General features: G+C 36.4%; 1 protein-coding gene across 2 annotated transcripts in view; it reads right to left on the bottom strand.

Annotated features, from left to right (window-relative positions):
• Positions 1-17,311, bottom strand: part of ERBB4 (erb-b2 receptor tyrosine kinase 4) — a gene marked incomplete at both ends in the record, with an annotated part of 1,160,630 nt that overhangs the window by 52,266 nt on the left and 1,091,053 nt on the right. The gene's annotated exons all lie outside the window — the stretch shown is intronic.

The raw sequence follows: 17,311 nt of genomic DNA, 5'->3' as shown, positions 1-17,311 counted from the left end.
TCTTAATTGTTTTCTCCTCAATAACTTCTGTTTCATGTCATCTTCCCCCATACACCTGCTCCAAACAAATGCAGCTCTCCATACTTTTCAGAAGTATTTCATATGAAGGTTTAATGGAGGCAAATTCACCTTTATAGGTTCTATCAAGTCTGAAGAATCATATTATTCTTATTAATTATGCAAAAAAAATGAAGTTTGCCCTAGGGACATTAAAAGCCTATAATTAAAAAAAATAGCTTTGATGACAGTAGTCATTGTGAGAATCCACAAGTAAAATTACATTATTAATAATGACCCTTAAGTTAACCTTTAATATGTTTTCTTCATAAAACATATACTGTAATTAAAAATAAAATATATTGCTGATCAGCAACAAGAAATATAACTGATTCTTCCCTCAACATACACATACACATCTACATGTATATGTACATATACACATGTATACATATGTGTTATATGTGTACATAACATATATATTAAAATATATACAAATAGAAAATAATCCATAGAAACAATAATTATTAATTGTGTTTCATCAATAGAGAAACCAAGAGTCATGAACCACTAGCCTTAACTAAAAGGTTGATGTAAAACCAAGGAAATGAACCCAGAGGCCCAGATTAGAATGAACATCCTTTGCTTGAGTGAACATATTTTTTGTTGAAGAGTTAGGAAAAATTCTATGTTTGAGGATTTCAGTGGTAAAAACAAGTCAGAAGTGTTATAAAATGGTTGAAGTATGCTCTCATGCCAATTGTAAATCAGTGATCCTGGCGGTTAACATTACAACTGCAGGACTTTGAAGGATTAACAGTTTCTGATATCAAAACAAAAGCTGAGATAAACTGAGACATAAATCACAGAGGTCAAAAAATTATAAACTGTCTACCAGGTGTAGTGGAAAGAGAATATTGCTTCAAACAGCATCATGAGCCAAGCACTATATAAATGCCCATTAAACACAACCAGTGGAGATTCTGCCTGATATGGTGCAATCAGTCAGTAGTTGGGTGACATCATATGTATTAGTGTTTTCTGATATCAACCCACAACTGGTATTTATGGGGTTCTTTCCCTCTTTCCTAAACAGTGCTTTCTCTTTGATTACGCCAAATTGGAAATTTTTAGAATAAAGTGAAAACAAATAGCCCTTGCATGCTTTAAAAGATAAAAAAAAATAGACTTATTGCCTTGGAGATAAAGTATGTTCAATAATTTTGTCCCTGTAGGAAGTGTCCACAAAAAACAATCATCATTCTCTTTCTTACCATCTTCATAACAGAATATGTAAAGAGTATTGGCAACAAGTTAATATTCAGATCCACACATACTTACAGAACACATACTGTATGCCAATCACTGTGCTAGACATCAGAAAGACAAAAGAGAGTCAGAGAAGTTCTGTGCATTAAAGGAGGCCAGAAGCTCATTAGCAAAGTGGGCACATATGGAGTATAAACTTGAATGGATCAGTGATGCATGTAAGGCGTTTAAGGAGAGCTGTATTTTGAGGACCATCTGTAGTATAGCTTAGCAAGTATGCATGAGAGGAGAAGCTTCAGAGAGGTACTGAGGCCTAAGTATGGTTTGAAGGATGGATGTCCACCAGTTGGACAAAATGAGGGAAAAATTGCTGTTAGAGAGAACAAGCACAGGGTCATCAATAGCATAGTGTACTTGGACAAAGGTATATAATTCTGTATTTCTGAAGCATTATGTATATGGTGAGTGGTGAGCCTGAAAAGGTAAGAAGAGACTAGATCTAAGAGGGTCCCCTTATATGTCATGATAGAGAATTTGAACTTCACACTTTATGCAGCATTCAATGTGGTGATGTGGGAGTTTGTTTTTAAGAAGGAGAGTGACACAATTATCATTGGAGCCTTGAAAACATCACCTGGTGCCAGTAGAGAGGATGGATTGCACACAAATATAGCTAAAGTCAGGAGTCTGCCACATTACAGAAGAAAAGTGATGAGAGTGAAATAAAGGTTGTAAAATGACCATCCATGAGTTGTATCCATTTTTCACGTTTTTTTATTCCCACACTGGGAAAGTTTCAAACATACTCTTTAGCTGGTTACTGGCTATACTCCATTAAGGGCATCTGGTCCCCAGTTTGCCAGGGTCCTACCACCTACTATCACTTTTCAGGAGTTCTGCTTTTATTAGTTATTATAATCATCCAGCTCCTACATGCATGAATGTCTGAATCTTCAACTAAACTAGGCCAGAAGGAACTAGGGAGAGAACAATTTCAAGGTACATTCATAAAATAAAATAAACATCCTTGGTAAATGACTGAACAATGAAGAAGAGAGTAAACTGAGAATAAGTTTATGCTTTTGACTTTTGTAATTTAGATAATGTAATTTAGATAATCATTTGGATAATGATTCCCTTAACTAGATTTTATCCTAATGTAAATATATTTAAGAAATATATACTCTACCAGTAGGGAACTAACATTCACCAAGGGACTTAAGACTCTAAAGTCACATTCTACAGTATAAGCAAAGCCTCAAAAACTCCAAAAGATCTTTGACAATCTATACACAAAGCCTCAGGAGGTGATAGACTATTCTGAACCTCAATACTATTTGTCCATAAAAAAGTATTTTCTTCAAAATAATGAGAAATAAATTCAGGAAACCAGACGATAATCTCTATTGTTTCTCCTAGCCACCTGACCTTGATCAAAAGAAATAAAAACAGAAGCATCCACCTCCTTACCAAACCATCAAAAAAATACATTTGTATGGTTGCTTTGTAACTATGAAATACCATCATAAAAATGCACACTTTCAAATCATTAATTATGACTGCTATCTTAGTCCCACTCTCACACCCTGAATTAGAGTGTTGAATTCTATGTATTGCTCACAATAGGTTTCTCCACATCACAGTCATTGAAATAGGATTTTCTTACCAGAAGATCTCATTAGAATCACATTCTCTGGTAAATTCCTTCAAAATAAAATTACTCCTTAAATCAGAGTGTGAAGAGATTAAGGAGGAAGACAGTTATTAGAAACAGCAGTGACAAAAATAAACTGGATGAAGTCCCATGAAGTTTGAAGATGATAGAGGGATACTGCATTGGTTGAAAAGGATCCTCTTACTCTGCCCTGTAGCAACTCCCATGTCCTTGCTGTGCGAGCTCAGGTGGAGTACATGATGGGAATATGAACACCGACAACAACCTCAGCTAACATTGACTGATTCTTAGAATATGGCAGGCATTAAACTAAACACCTCTACATTGGTAGGTTAACTTAATCCTATAGACACATACTATTTTCATCTCATTTTAAATGTGAGAAAACCAAGGCTAAGAGAGGTCAAGTTACTTGCTCCAAGTCATCTATTTAATGAGTGGTAGAACCAGGATTTGGTCCCTTGGTGTGGGACTTAAAGTCTGCATATTTAAGCCTATCTCATCTCTTGATGGGTCACCAGGTAGAGTGGGTATATAGAAATTAATGTACACAGTGAAGTCATATAGTTTCAAGAGATCCTAGTACTTTTGCAGAAAAAAATAAATATTATCAAATGTTTCTATGAACTCAGGGAATAATGAAGGTGACTGATGTGTTTGTATTTATATTTAAAAATCAGCTAAATTATAGAATCTTTTATAATTTAGAAGGAGTTTAAATTTTGTAAATTGGAAACTCAGTTCTTGCTTTGACTACAGGGTATGCAGGATGGTGGAGTGTGTTTGAGAATAGATTCTGGAGTTGATTGCTTGGCTAGAACCCCAGCTCTGCCATGTTCTTGCTGTGTGACTCTAGCAAGTTAATAAACCTCTCTGTCACTCATCTTCTTCCTCTCTAAAACAGACATAATAGCACTTATCACAAAGGTTGTTTTGATGATTAAATAGTATGTAAAGCACTTAAGGAGTAAGTGGCATGTAATAAGCATAGAACATGCAATGTTGTCCCACAGATATATATCAACAGTCCTAGTGCATAAGAATCACTTGCCCTCATTAACTTGAATTGCCTATTTCAGAAAATCTGTGAACCTCAACTAATATATCAGAGTGGGTGTTCAATAAATGTTTGCAAATGGTGATACATATACCCATAACCTGCCCATCATTATTAATGTGTGGCTACAAGTTTCGGAATAATTACTGTTCAAAATATTATTTTAATAATGATGCACCTGAGGGTGCTGTCATATAAGGAGAAGGAAAAATTAAAGAATCTAATAAAAGATTTGGTGCTTTCCATAAACATATCACATATTCAGGAATTTAGTGAAGATAAAAGTCATAAACAGGATAGGTCAAAACGTTTTCAATGCTGCAGGATGTTTTCCATGGGTGAATAAAATAGTAGATTTTCTGTACCAAAGAATCTGCCTTTTATCACTCAGTGCTGAGGGGCATTCTGGGTGGAGGTGTTTTCGGGGCATTTTGTCTACTTCTTGATCCAAGTGCTGCAATTCTGATTTTACTCAAACTACTCAAATTTACTATCACCACACCACTCAGAACTTTACCATTTTCATACTTGCTCTAAATGCCTTAATGAGTTTTCAAGACTGCTTACTTACTTTCTGTTTTGCTCATACCTCTTACAATATGCATCAATAAACACAAACTCACTAGGGAAAGTCAAATTTTACTCTTGACCTTCAGAAATGCACTTTAATACAAAATCCAAGGATAATTTTATTACAACTGAATTTAAAGTTTTAATCTCTGGTTAGAATTGACTCATATAAACTGCTCTATGGAAAAAAATCAGTCACTGACAATTTTAAAATATTGGTATCGATGAACACCTAGCAATGACCTTCTTTTCAGTCTTATGATATTGACTCACAGCTGTCTAGAAAAAATGCATCATGATTATGCTTTAATCCAACGTTAAAGTGCATTCTCCCCAGCTGCAGGAAGCTAACGGAAGTCAAGAGAGACCAGACTATTTCTGTCAATAAATATTTGCTTCCCATATATAGTCCAGGCGACATTTTCATCAAACACGTGTGTGGAGCTAAAAATTTCAAGCTGTAGTCAGTTCTCATAGGCATTAATCTCTGGAATTAGCAAGAGTACATTCTTTTCTGTTTTCATTCTAATAACCGGAAGCTTTCTGAATAACAGGAAGCTTCAGGAAAACTACCTTCAGATGAAAATCGCTCCTCTTTTCTACCTTTCCTTCTGAAAGCAATTCTACCCGTGAGGGGAAAAAAAAATCTAACTCTAATGCTCTCTACTATTAGGGCTAAATATATGAGCATGTTCAAGGGAAGAAAAAGACCTTTTTGGATGAAGTGACTGACTTTATCCAAATAGTGCATGGAGAGAAACTAAGGGGGCTCTGTGATTGAATCAACTGAGAAGTCTTTTCAACCAGCCAAAGCTGGTTCGTGGCACAGTAGAAAGAACACAGAACTTAGTGTTGCAAAAGAGAAGAAGTCCCAGACATGCTGCTCAGAAGGTTTATGACCACAGGTACTCAATTCGCCTCTTCTATAAAAGTCACAAATTGGCCTAAATGATCTCTGAGGTGTTCTCTAGCTTTAAATCTTTATTCCATGATGGAACTGGAAAATATATCTATCTAAAATATTAAGTGGTGGCCAATAATAGACACAGGTAACAGTAAAGGAAGAGGTAGAGTAGATGTCTCCCTTCAAATGTGTAGTGAGAACAGTGAACACGTTTTACTAAAAGTCAGTTTAGTGCATCTGATGTTTAAACCCTGGCTACTTACTATCTGTGTGATCTTGGTCAATTTATTTGTGTTTCCTTTTCTTTATTCATTAAATGGGGATAATAATAGTATCTACCCTGAGGATTGTCTTGAGGATTCAATGCCTTAATGTTTGTAAAACACCTAGAACATTCAATATTCTAAGATACCATGTGTTAAATAAATGATCTCAAATTCATCATTCTGATGAAAAATACAATTCAACCACTATAAGAGAAAGAAAAGGCAGCCAACTAAAACACCTACTGATTACTCAGCATTGTTGGGTGTGGTGACTTCAGTTTCTCATTCTATTTGTCCCTGAATGTTCTTCCTCTTAGGCTGCTCAGGAAGAAAAGCAGATTCACATGGTTGTCCCAGACTGCCTTGGTATTAATACTCCAGTTTAATTCTCACATTTTCCAACTGCACCTATGATCTTTAAGAGACTTGGTCAGGTTGCAGTTCTTAAGAAGATTTTGCAATATTGAGGACAACTGAATTTCCACCATTTTAATAGTGTGTAGTGAAAACATTATTGGTTGCTATTTGAAATACAGCTTTCAAATTTAGTTCCAATAATACATTTGTGTGTGTGTATGTGTGTGTGTATCCATACATGCATGTAGTAGATACTATGGTGTGCCACCCAGAAACCTCTTCAGGCCCAAACTCTCCTAACCTCAGCTTCTGGGAGTTTGACTGCTGAGGGCTCTCATCTTGGCTGCCTTTCTTTTGAGGCAGTGACACCGCCAACCCAACTACAAGGGGAGCTGCTTTGCCAGGGGCTCATCCTCTCACTGGAGGCAGCCCACATCCAGTAATTTGTTGATGTTGAGTTACAAAGGCCATACCTCTCTTGACAACTATGAAGACCTGTTCTAGTTCTGGGACACCCTATGGGATTGAATGATTCCTTTGTTGCAGTTTTATCATAGCTGAACTTTTCCTTCTACCTAATACTGCTTTTTCACTGTCTGATAGGTGTTTTTCTTGAAAACACTTAAGAAAAACTTCCTACATGCAAACTTTTCTCAGAGATTGTTTTCTAGGAGCCAACCTAAGGAAATGTGTGTGACTTGTTTTCTTTTAGGATCTCAAGTACTCAGAATTTTAAGCTAACCACACTCTATAATTCATGCACACTATGATCATTGTTTCCCTCTATCCTCTACATCAATCCCATTCTTTATCCAGCATAAATACCAACAATAATGTTTTTAATACATATCCTTTCAATCTATCATCCGTATGTTTATTTCTTCTTATCCATATTTTCTAACAAGTGCTTTGTGTTATTTCTAATATATAAATAGTATTGTGTATTAAATAGGATCATGTTTTACTCATTAGGCTTTTTTTTAGATTCAAACATGTTGCTATATGTAATCCAGTTCTCATAGCTGCACTGAACTATACATATGAATTCACAGACATATACACATGTATAACACAGGCATGCACTGTCAGTTGTCTATTCCCCTATTGAAGGGTACCAAACTTAACTCCATCTCTTTGACACTGCAAACAAGACTGAATTGAACATTAATACTATTTGTAAAAGGCTATAAATTGGCTTTACAACATAAATTATCTGCTATTTAGTACTAATTTCAATGTAGAAGAATCTAAACAAACAATAATAGTAATAGTCACTGTGGAAGATACAACATGGAGCTATTTCTTGTTAATTGAGAACACTGAAATCACATGGGAAAGACAAACGTAACTGTGTATATTTTCATTATATATGTTTGTATCTACTAAATAGTTAACATTTATTTACACACTCGGTGCCAGGGGACTGTTTTAAGTGCTATATATACAGGAATTTACAAGAACTCAATGAGATCTCTGCTACTATTATTCCCATTTTAAGATGAGGAAGCTGACACACAAAGAAGTAAAATAACTTGCCCAAGAGTAATAGCTAGTGCATGGCAAAGCCCAGAAGGACCAAGATTTGAGTGCAAGCAGCTTAACTCCAAAGGCAACAATCTTAACCATTACTCTATATGACCGTAGGTATCAATAGACTATATAAAACCATATATAAAACTAAAAAAAGACAGTATATACAAGTGAATTGTTGTTATATAGACAATAAATGCTCTAAGAGTTCAACCAAGAGAAAACTCTTGTACAAAATACTCATTTAAAACTTATAAACAAACTTTAGTCTTTCTGGGTTTCCTAGGACAGTACCTCTGGAAGCACTTTATAAACCAACATTTGTGAATTCAACTATGTACTTTCAACAATTTGAAGATTTCCTGGCATTTACCTGGCACTCAGTACATGTTTGTGGTTGGATTAAATAAACAATAAGACCAAAAGTTTGAAAGGCTGTCCAGACAGTAGCTTTTTCTTTGCAATGTAAATAGAACAAATGTAAAATCTGTGATATTTATGATAAGAAGGAGGAAAACAAACCCTGCAACAGTTAGGCCAAACTCCAGATGGTAATATTAGAGTACCAAGGAATGTGAATGAGGACACTATGTAAAGATTCCTGAGGCTGGCAGGGGTAACAGAATTTTTTTCTTCTTGTTTCCTACAATTTCTTCAAATATTTCTTCAGAAATTTTATTTACCACCTTTTGCAAGCTTTTGAAAATTTCCATTGGAAGAACTTGCAGAACAGCCTCCTTGAGACCCAAAATTTCTCTTAAAGAAACAACAAAATGAAAACAATAAAATTAATAAACAAAAAGAGTAAGTTAAAAAGTATATGTGAGAAGCCACTGCTTTCTTACTAAATAAATTACAGGTGAAAAGCTCATCTGCCTAGATCAAGAGAATACTAAACATGCTACTGTTTTCCCCTCTCACTGACCTCTTGTCAATATGATTACAAATGGGAGGAGTGAATTGTGTAGTGTTCATACTCTCTTAGAGAAGTAAACCTAAAATGGATTACTTCTACTCCTTAGGTAGCTGATCAATAAAGATGTAGATTGCAATGAGAATGGATATGTCTGTGGGTTGTAGTAGTTATCCTCTGTGTCTCTTTATAAATTAGTTAAAAATAAATGATGTGTGCAACCTATTAATACAGCTACCTCTAGATCAACAGATAGAAACTGAGCCTTTCTCTGGGCATACATATTATGCAAATACATTCAAACACTATAGGGAGGCCTTAGTTATAACTAAACAGAAACAGATCATTTCTAATATTCTCTAGTTTCACAGAATCGCATGCTACTGGCTGGAAACCATAAAGTTCAGTGGGTGGGAATATGTATGCCATAGTTTCCTTCTTAGGACAATTATATCAATTTTTATGAGGTATTCTCTTTACAAAGCAAAACTTTTTCCATAATACAAAACTAAAGAATCGCAATAACTATTTTCCTGTGTGGTATATTCAGATATGAGCCTCGGCAGTTGAGTTTATTGATAACTACTGAATATTTTTAAATAAATATCTTCCCATGGAAAAAAATGTAAAATTCCTAGAACACTAAAAGCTCTCATGTGATTTGAGCCAATTTAGTGCTTACATGTAATATGTGTCATTCAATCCAATTCTGCCTCTATCTTATTTGGATGTCAATGGACTTGGTCCATCTATGCAAATGCTTACTCAGCACATGTAAAACTTGAAATGGTGTACCATACATTCCCTCTGAAAGTCACCCAGCTACTTCCCAACACTTCCTCTGACCCCTGCTCCTCTTACTCAGGGGCCTTCCTTCTCAAAATCTTCAGAAGGTGCTGAACCACAGCTTCCAGTTTACATCTCAATCCATTGTTGATTTGGAAGCCCACGTCCTTGTTTCAACCTTTGTACTCTCCCTCTGACAGAATGCTAGGACTTTATCTCTAGTCCTAGCATAAGGACATAAGAGAAAGCATATACCCTGAGAAAACCATAATTCAAAAGGAGTCATGTACCAAAATGTTCATTGCAGCTCTATTTACAATAGCCAGGACATGGAAGCAACCTAAGTGTTCATCAAGAGATGAATGGATAAAGAAGATGTGGCACATATATACAATGGAGTATTACTCAGCCATAAAAAGGAACGAAACTGAGTTATTTGTAGTGAGGTGGATGGACCTAGAAACTGTCATACAGAGTGAAGTAAGTCAGAAAGAGAAAAACAAATATCCTATGCTAACACATATATATGGAATCTAAAAAAAAAAAAAAAAAAGGTCAGAAGAACCTAGGTGCAGATGGGAATAAAGATGCAGACCTACTAGAGAATAGACTTGAGGATATGAGGAGGGGGAAAGGTAAGCTGGGACAAAGTGAGAGAGTGGCATGGACATATATACACTACCAAACGTAAAATAGAAAGCTAATGGGGAGTAGCCGCATAACACAGGGAGATTAGCTCGGTGATCTGTGACCACCTAGAGGGGTGGGATAGGGAGGGTGGGAGAGAGACACAAGAGGGAGGAGATATGGGGATATATGTATATGTAAAACTGATTCACTTTGTTATAAAGCAGAAACTAACACACCATTGTAAAGCAATTATACTCTAATAAAGATGTTAAAAATAATAAAAATTAAAAAAAACAAAAACTAAAAAAAAAGAAATACCTGCTTTATACCTTGGCTCATTTTCTATCCCAACATTACCATAGAAGGAGCAGATATCATCGCATACCTATAACATGAGGATGGTTTAGCTTTATTTAAACTGATAAGCTGTATTCTGAGTTTCTGCTGTCTTCATAGGCTTGGGGATACATATGATGTCACAGTAATGACACAAATTTCAGTTTCTAGGCCCAACCTGCTGGCAGAGCACTTATTGCTACTTGCCCCTTTGAAGCCTTTTCCAGATATTTCTGGGGTTCCCAAGGGAGCCTGCAGATGTTCATAAATACTGTCTTGCTTCTTTTTCTCAGGGCTCTTCAATGATATATGCAGTCATTAAACCTTAAGCTGGAGCCACTGTGGAAATCCTATCTTTGCTGAGGCTGCAGATAGCAGCCTTGGTTCTTCAGAAGTTGCAGCTTATGATAATTCAAAAGAGTGAATGATGCCTTTCCATCCTCTCCTCCTCACCATGTCAGAGCACGACTGTCTTGTGCACAGCCTTGGCAAAGTGCTCTACCTGCTTCTGAACTCTGCACCATATTTTGCCCCCAGCTCTACCAGTAGATATTGTTGCGACCCTAGCCTCAAAGTCCCCTTCAGAACTTCTTCGGTAACTTCAGCTCCATACTCCTTAAAGAGTCAGACCTAGTCCAAGAGGTAGGCATGGAAAACGGTTACATCCCTCTCCTCTCTTTGACCTCATGCACTTTCCATAATTTCATCATCTTCCATTACTCTTCAACACATGCACACATACACACAAGCTGTCATGTACATGTCCTGAACCATCTCTCTCTCTTACAGCTGAAAAATGTCCTCAAGTAACTTGACTCAGCATGTCACTCTTGCTTTTCTTGGAATTCCTCACCTGGAACTCTGTCCAAACCAACCTGAAAATTCTCTTGGCTCTTTTGTCTTTGCACTCACTGTTCCCTTTACCTGTAACACCCCTTCACCACACACTGATACACTCTTCCTACCATGCTTCAGACTTGGTTAAAATCTTAACACTCTGTTAGATCACAAATTAGATGTCATTTCCTCCACAAAGCCTTCCCTCACTCCCAAGTAGATTGTGTCCTTCAATGATATGACTTCACAAGGTCCAATTTTCCCTATCGACCTCAATCTGTCTATCTGTTTATCTTAAACTAAACCCTGAGATTGTCAATCTTGATAAAATAACTTTCTATGTATGGCTAAATCAGAGTCCTTTTATAATGCAGCAAGAACATGCACTTATATTTATGTTAGTCTGCAACTTCTATGCTAAAGCTTTAGAAATACTACACAGCATATTACACAGTGTTATCAGTTTCATGTGAAAGGTAGAAAAGAACCTCAAATATGTCTGATTCCCAATTGAGCACTCATCTACTGACATTATTAGTTTGTAAAACTATTTTTTGTGTGTGTGTGGTATGCTGTGGGCCTCTCACTGTTGTGGGCTCTCCCGTTGCAGAGCACAGACTCTGAACACGCAGGCTCAGTGGCCATGGCTCACGGGCACAGCTGCTCCACGGCACGTGGGATCCTTCCGGACCAGGGCACGAACCCATGTCCCCTGCATTGGCAGACGGACTCTCAACCACTGCGCCACCAGGGAAGCCCCTGTAAAACTATTTTTAAGATAATTAAGCACCACAGAGAGGAATGGAAGTAGAGAGCTATGTTCTGGCTTGCTCAAAACCTAAAAGTTAAAGATTTAATCTGATCACCTATAATTCTTTTGCTGCAAACCCTTATGGATTGTGAACTGCTTGGAACTGTGATGGTGTGCTCCTGCTGTGATGATATAAATCAGTTTGACCCTCCTCACATTTACCAGTTCCATCACATTTTAGGCAGTCAGTAAATAGTAGTCAATTGATTGATTTCCTCTTCTCCCTTCTGCATCTATTTATCCATACTCCTTCTATTGCCTCTGAATCACCAGGATAGGAGAGAAGGAACTCAAAAAAATAATAAATTTACTCACATACATACAGTTTCATAACAATTAAAAGTAAAAGAAGAAGATAATAAATGTTTAATATTATTGGAAGTAAATTTGTATTGTTAATGATGATTTTTATTATATTGTCCCTTTCTTTCTTTCTTTTTTTTTTTAGATGTTAAATATCTGCAACTTTTCCAGCTTACTTGCATGTGCTGCAAATTGCTTAGTGAATATTTTTACTTCCAGGAGTCTTGGGGGTTTTGTGCTAAAAACTATCTGTTTTTCTATGAAGGGAGGGAAATCAGGGTGTTGTTCATGCCCACTGTCAAAATGGAATTTGAATGCTGCCCTCTTTATCTGTGCTTCTTTCTAGTTCACAGATTTATGCAGTTAATACCTCACATGGAAGAAAGTTGAAATATACATCCCACAAACCATGTTCTAAAACATCATCCACAGCCCATTCCTGTTCATCTTTTACAATTAGAGAGTGGAATATAATGATGAGTGTTAGGTCTAGAACAAAAATCCCCAGGCTTCAATATTAGCTCAATCACTCACTAAATGCAGCTGTGTGACCTTAACCATGTTAGTGAGCTTCTCAGTTTGCCAGTCTCTTCGTCTATTAAATGGGGATAATAATAGCACTTTTTCATTAGGTTGTTATGAGAATTAAATGATCTAGTCCTTATAAAACTCTTAGAATGGTACCTCATCAAAACACTCTGCATTGTTGGTTATTATTACTGTCCCCTTTGTCCAGCACCTTGCATTATAGTTGATTGGTATTTTTCAGAATTTCACCTTTCAATCAACTTGCAATTTTTTCAGATGTTTTCAAGCATACTTTTATTCTTAGAATCTAAAAGATCATCTATCACCCAACAACCACATGTCTTGGTATTGCTGTCTTTCAGAGACAGCAACTTTTTTATTTTGTGCTTATACACTTTTGTTTCTTTGTACAATTATCTGAATGACACTTCATCTTGATGTTCAAAATAAAATAGGGTAAAAAATTAAAAATTATAAAAATTTTCTCATGAAATTACTAAAAGTAAGACATATAGAGAAATCATTAAAGATGCTGGAATTAGCATATCTTTAGCCTCTGTTGTGTACTCATTGAACTTAAACTAATTGACTATATATGAAGTTTTAAAAGAGCAAAACTGAAGCACAGGAAGGAAAAGCTCTACATCCATCACTGTAGATGAGGAGTAAGGGTAATGGAAAATTCGAGATTTTATGATACTTTTATCTATTAATCTCACTTATAACATGTAGATCTATTGTTCACATTTAAGATTTTTACTCTTGCCTCTTTTATGAATTCATTATATATAAAAATTGGGGCTATCTCATATTTGTATATATGTATACATATTCCACTGGGTTATCAGCTACTAAAAAGAACTGGAAGTAAGACATTATTTATCTCTTCTTGATCTATTTCTAGCTTATTATATATATAATAGTCATTGTGTATAAAATTCATTCTACATATAGTTGAAAAGGATAAAGAAAGTTTTCTTGTTTCAACAGTTATCTATTGAGTAGCTATTATGTGCTGCTGGGCACTCTGCAAATGGTTTTACATATAAAGATAATATAGTGTTTCCTTCAAGTTATTCATTGCCTGGTGTGAGAGATATACATGGGCACAACAGAAAATGTAAAGGAAGTGTTCTGAAAGTACAGAAAAAGGGGAATGTAACACTTCTTGTGTTGATTACAGAATGTCTCTCAGAAAAAGTGAAATTTAAGCTTAAGATTGAATGAAACATAGATATTTAAATATTTTGCTATAATACAGGAAGAGTATTCTAGACAGGATAAAAAGCATGTAAAAAACCATAGAGTCCTAAAAGATAATAATATATTTGGAAAAAAATTCAAGAAGTTCTTTGAGGATGGGACAGAAGTTGACAAGGGCTAGAAGTGCCACAAGTAAGTGTCTAAATTAATTGTTACTACCTAATAAGACATGCAAAGGAGTCACTGGAAGTTTGATAAACGAAGTGACATGATCATACTTGGTAATTGTGCAAAGAGTAGACAAAGACAAAAGAGATTAGAATGAATCAAGGAGATTGATTAAGATGTATAATACTAGCTCAGATAGCAATGGTTTAACATTTGACTAATGCAGTAATTTGGAGAATTAATTCTAGGTTGAGAACAACAGATAAAGATGAAAGCTCATCAGTGATAATAAAGCCAAAAGAGAGGGGGAGAGAATTTAAATGTTTCCAGGTAAAACTCAGGGGAAAATATTATTGTTAAGTGAGTGGGTAACAGAACAGGAAACTAACAAAAGTGACTGAAAGTACTAGTGGTCAGATTCATAGAAGAAGAACATGATGGAGTGGTATTGTGGAATTGGAGAGAAAACACGAGAGAATTTCAGGAAGGTGAAACTAATGACAGTGTTAGGTGCAATAGAGAGATTAAAAAAAAGATAATTGAATGGAGACTCTTGAGTTTGTAAATGGGAACATTGGTGTGTTAGTCATCTCAGACTACAATAAAAATGCCATTCTGTCTGTGGCCCCTCAAAGTTCATGTTCTTCTGACATGCAACATATATATATTCTATTCTAAGAGCCCCCAAATTCTTAACTTGTTCCAGCATCAACTCTAAAGTCTAAAGTCTCATCTAAATATTATTTAACTCAGATATGGATGAGACTTGAGGTGTGGTTCATCCTGAGGCAAAATTCCTCTCCATCTGTTAACCTGTGAAACCAGACAAGATATGTGCTACCAAAATACAATGGGGGATAAACATAGGATATATAGTCCCATTCCAAAATGGAGAAACAGGAAAGAAGAAAGGGTGATGTGCATATCCAAGCATATCCAAAACCTAACAAGGTAAATTCTGTCAGATCTTAAGTCTCAAGAATGTTCATTTTTGGTTCAATGTTCTGCCTTCAGGACCTACTGGGGTGGTAGCCCTGCCTCTGCAGAAGAGCTGGGCAGGGGTCCCATCCCATCCTCCATAGCTCCATAGGGCAGTCCCAGCTCCATGGCTTTGAGTAGAGGCTATCTGGCCTGTGTAAACCAAGGCACTGGCCTTATTCATTTCTGAATTGCATTTGAGACATATTTCCCTCCTCTTAAAGAAGAGTGTGCATTCACAGCCAAATAGCTCCGTTTTCTGAAGAGCTACTCAAGGAATTTAACAGCCTTCCTTCATTTTGTCCTGTCTCCATCCCCTTCAGTTCAAACTGGCAGTCCTTCTGCTTTTATAATCTCATAAGCTCTCTATCGATTGATATTCCAGCCATACCCTTCATGTTCTCTTTAGAACATGCTTTCTAAATTTTTGCAATATGGATAGGCTGATAATTTTTCAAATCCTTAAGTTTTGGTTCCTTTTCACTTAACAATTCCTTCTTCAATTCATTTCTCTCCTTTTACATTTTATTATAAGTAGCCAGGAGGAACCAAGGCCCTCCTTCAACACTTTGCTTAGAAATCTCGGTGAAATATTCAATTTTATTGTTCTCAAGTTCTAACTTCCACAAAACACTAGAATGCAAACACTATTCAGCCAAATTCATTGCCACTTTATAACAAGGATCACCTTCCTTCCAGTTTTCCATAATATGTTCCTAATTTCCATCTGAGACTTCACCAGAATCACCTCTAACATTGATATTTCTGGCATTCACCTCAAAACTCTTTCAAACTCTACCCGCTTCACAGTTCCAAAGCTGCTTTCCTATGTTTAGGTATTTACTACAACAGCACCCCAAACTCTACATTAGTTATCGCGGGCCGCCGTAACAAAATACCATAGACTGAGTGGATTAAACGACAGCAACTTATTTCTCACAGCTCTGGAGGCTGGTTAAGTCCAAGATCAAGGTGCCAGCCAATTCAGTTCCATGGGGAGGGGTCTCTTCCCTGCTGGTAGGTGACCACTTTCTCATGTCTCCTCACTTCTTATAGGGGCATTAAACCCACCCTCATGACCTTATCTAAACGTAATTCACTCCCACCTCTAAATACCATCGAATTGGGAGTTAGGGCTTCAACAAATGAATTTGGTGGGGGGTGGGGGACACAATTCAGTCCATAACAACAAGGTCTAGTGACCTTGTTGAAAGCCACTAGATTGCAGTGGACTCAGGGGAAAGCAAGGATTTGAGAACGGATGGTCAACCAAATATTGTGTTCCTTTTAAAAAGTAAATAAATAAATAGGCAGTCACTTTAGGAAGAAGAGATAAGTTTGGGGTTGTTCATCCACCAGTCCTGGAGAATTGATATAAAGGATGCATGAGAGGAACCAGTGAGTCAGAAGAGACTGATGATCCAGGAATGAGAAGAAATCATGGAGAAATGCTGCAGCTGGGATGAGAGCAAGAGTGAAGGTAAAAAAGGTAAACTGTGTAAAGGAAGAAAGACAATGCTTTCTCTGAATCAACAGTGAAAGAAAAGTTGGCAGCTGGAAAAGAGCAACAGCGCAGAAATTCATGCTCTTCTATCGTTATTTTGCTTGGTAAATTAGGAAACAGTAACATATTCTCAGAATGAGAGAAAATATGAGACAGAGAGAAGAGGTTCGAAGTGGTTCAAAGGAGGGACATTGTTCAGGTTTCACTGTGTGCACCAGCAAAACAGGTGTCCATGGAGAGGGGAAAGGAAGCTCACAGGAGCCTCTTCACAAGGTAAAAATAGTCAGAGAATACTGAGGGCCAGTATAAGACAGAAATCATAAGCTTGTAATTGCATCAAGTGGTGTGAGTATTTTATTGTCCTCAGAGGCACAGAAACAGAGTAACTGGATATTTGGGTTCATCCAGGGAAAAGTATTAGCAGCTAAGCAAGATAGGAAGACAGAGAACAGAACAAACAAAAACAATTTTGTAAAAATACACAAATGTTAGAAAAACTACAAAAATCTTTGAAACTCAGAATGATTGTAGACATTAGCGTGAATTTTGAAGTTGGTTTATTCTTCAAGGGCTTTCTTACTACACACACACAGAGGTCACAAAATATGTCGTCCCATCTAAATATTTAAAAAATAAAATCACTTTTTTCCCAGAACTCTATTTAAAAAACTTTATTTTAAGCTTAATAT

This window comes from Hyperoodon ampullatus (assembly GCF_949752795.1).
Source record: "Hyperoodon ampullatus genome assembly, chromosome: 8".
In the NCBI taxonomy this organism is placed as follows: Eukaryota; Metazoa; Chordata; class Mammalia; order Artiodactyla; family Ziphiidae; genus Hyperoodon; species Hyperoodon ampullatus.
Note: the sequence above shows the minus strand (reverse complement) of the source record. Positions and strands in the feature narration are given on the sequence as shown.